At 53.4% G+C, this 2,500-nt stretch overlaps 1 non-coding gene across 1 annotated transcript; it reads left to right on the top strand.

The window, feature by feature from the left end:
- The first annotated feature begins 606 nt into the window (after positions 1-606).
- Positions 607-2,417, top strand: LOC146144154 (small subunit ribosomal RNA). Its single transcript, XR_014500526.1, has one exon. It is a non-coding gene; the product is annotated as a small subunit ribosomal RNA (ribosomal RNA).
- Positions 2,418-2,500: the final 83 nt, after the last annotated feature.

The following is a 2,500-nucleotide window of genomic DNA, read 5'->3' as shown; positions in this document are numbered from 1 at the left end:
GAGCAAGAGCCTGTATAGGCCGCGCGAGTATTGAGTACATTTCGGCCGCGCGAGCATGAGACTGTTTAGGCCGCGCGAACATTGAACATATTTCGGCCGCGCGCGCGAGCAAGCGCCTGTATAGGCCGCGCGAGCGTGTGATATGCCTCGCAATAGTTCAACACCTGGCGCAATCGTGCACCTTTTTTTTACGTTAGAATTTCAAACGGAAGACCCCAGGGACAACACTCATCTTTGCTATACTTGTGGGAGCTGACAAGCTTCGACAAGTAAAGAATCGGTGAAAAGGCGATTGGCTCGCTGGGCAGATGTTGCTGCTGCGCGAAGAGCCGAGTGTCAGTTTGTCGGGTTCTGAGCGGTCGCTTCGGCGAAGTTGTCTGGCGTGCGTTGCGCTCGCGCCGGTGTTGGCGACGTGGCGGTCGAAAGGCCTGCCGACGAAGTCTTACTCCGGCGGGTGCGACGGGCGGTGACGGTTTTCTGAGTTCGGGCAGCCGAGCAAAGAACGAAATTTTAACGGAGAAGCCTTCGGGTTTCGCATCGACCGAGCGACGGCGCCGCATCAGCGGCGCCTCCTTCGTCGGCCTTTCGGGGCTACGCTAAAGTAGCTACCTGGTTGATCCTGCCAGTAGTCATATGCTTGTCTCAAAGATTAAGCCATGCAAGTCTAAGTACGAGCTCTCGTACAGTGAAACTGCGAATGGCTCATTAAATCAGTTATGGTTCATTTGATCGTACGTTTTACGTGGTTAACTGTGGAAATGCTAGAGCTAATACATGCGTGAAGCGCCGACCTCGCGGGAGGCGTGCTTTTATCAGACCAAAAACCGACCGGGCTTCGGCCCGCAACCTTTGGTGACTCTGGATAACTTTGCGGATCGCACGGTCTCGCACCGGCGACGGATCATTCAAGTGTCTGCCCTATCAACTTTCGTCGGTACGGTACTGGCCTACCGAGGTTCTTACGGGTAACGGAGAATCAGGGTTCGATTCCGGAGAGGGAGCCTGAGAAACGGCTACCACATCCAAGGAAGGCAGCAGGCGCGCAAATTACCCATTCCCGACGCGGGGAGGTAGTGACGAAAAATAACAATACAGGACTCTAAACGAGGCCCTGTAATTGGAATGAGTACACTTTAAAACCTTTAACGAGTATCCATTGGAGGGCAAGTCTGGTGCCAGCAGCCGCGGTAATTCCAGCTCCAAAAGTGTATATTTAAGTTGTTGCGGTTAAAAAGCTCGTAGTTGGATTTTGGGCGCAGGCGGCCGGTCCGTCGCAAGGCGTGTACTGGCCGTCCTGGCCTCACCTCCGGTTCTCCGCCGGTGCCCTTGACTGAGTGTCGGCGGCGGCCGGAACGTTTACTTTGAAAAAATTAGAGTGTTCAAAGCAGGCGATTCGCCTGAATAATGGTGCATGGAATAATGGAATAGGACCTCGGTTCTATTTTGTTGGTTTTCGGAGCGCGAGGTAATGATTAAGAGGGACAGACGGGGGCATTCGTACTGTGCCGTTAGAGGTGAAATTCTTGGATCGGCGCAAGACGAACGACTGCGAAAGCATTTGCCAAGAATGTTTTCTTTAATCAAGAGCGAAAGTCAGAGGTTCGAAGACGATCAGATACCGTCCTAGTTCTGACTATAAACGATGCCAACTAGCGATCGGGGGGCGTTAGTTTTACGACCTCTCCGGCAGCTTGCGGGAAACCAAAGTCTTTGGGTTCCGGGGGAAGTATGGTTGCAAAGCTGAAACTTAAAGGAATTGACGGAAGGGCACCACCAGGAGTGGAGCCTGCGGCTTAATTTGACTCAACACGGGAAATCTCACCCGGCCCGGACACAGTGAGGATTGACAGATTGAGAGCTCTTTCTTGATTCTGTGGGTGGTGGTGCATGGCCGTTCTTAGTTGGTGGAGCGATTTGTCTGGTTAATTCCGATAACGAACGAGACTCTGGCTTGCTAACTAGTTACGCGACCCAATCGGTCGGCGTCTAACTTCTTAGAGGGACTAGTGGCGTTTAGCCACACGAGATTGAGCAATAACAGGTCTGTGATGCCCTTAGATGTTCGGGGCCGCACGCGCGCTACACTGACCGGATCAGCATGTGCTCGCCTTGGCCGACAGGTCTGGGTAACCCGCTGAACCCCGGTCGTGCTAGGGATAGGGAATTGCAATTATTTCCCTTGAACGAGGAATTCCCAGTAAGCGCGAGTCATTAGCTCGCGTTGATTACGTCCCTGCCCTTTGTACACACCGCCCGTCGCTACTACCGATTGAATGGTTTAGTGAGGTCCTCCGATTGGACCTGGCGCGGCCGGCAACGGTCGAGCCGGCGTCCGAGAAGACGATCTAACTTGATCATTTAGAGGAAGTAAAAGTCGTAACAAGGTTTCCGTAGGTGAACCTGCGGAAGGATCATTAACGGTCTCGCAAACGCTTCGGCGAACGCGAAACTCGGACAAGCGAGAGAAAAAGTTTTTGCTACCCGGCGCCCGACCCGCGAG

The sequence above is a fragment of the Ascidiella aspersa genome, chromosome 5 (assembly GCF_963924565.1).
Source record: "Ascidiella aspersa chromosome 5, kaAscAspe10.2, whole genome shotgun sequence".
NCBI classification, from domain to species: Eukaryota; Metazoa; Chordata; class Ascidiacea; order Phlebobranchia; family Ascidiidae; genus Ascidiella; species Ascidiella aspersa.
The sequence above is the reverse complement of the archived record's forward strand: the minus strand, read 5'-3'. Positions and strand labels throughout refer to the sequence as shown.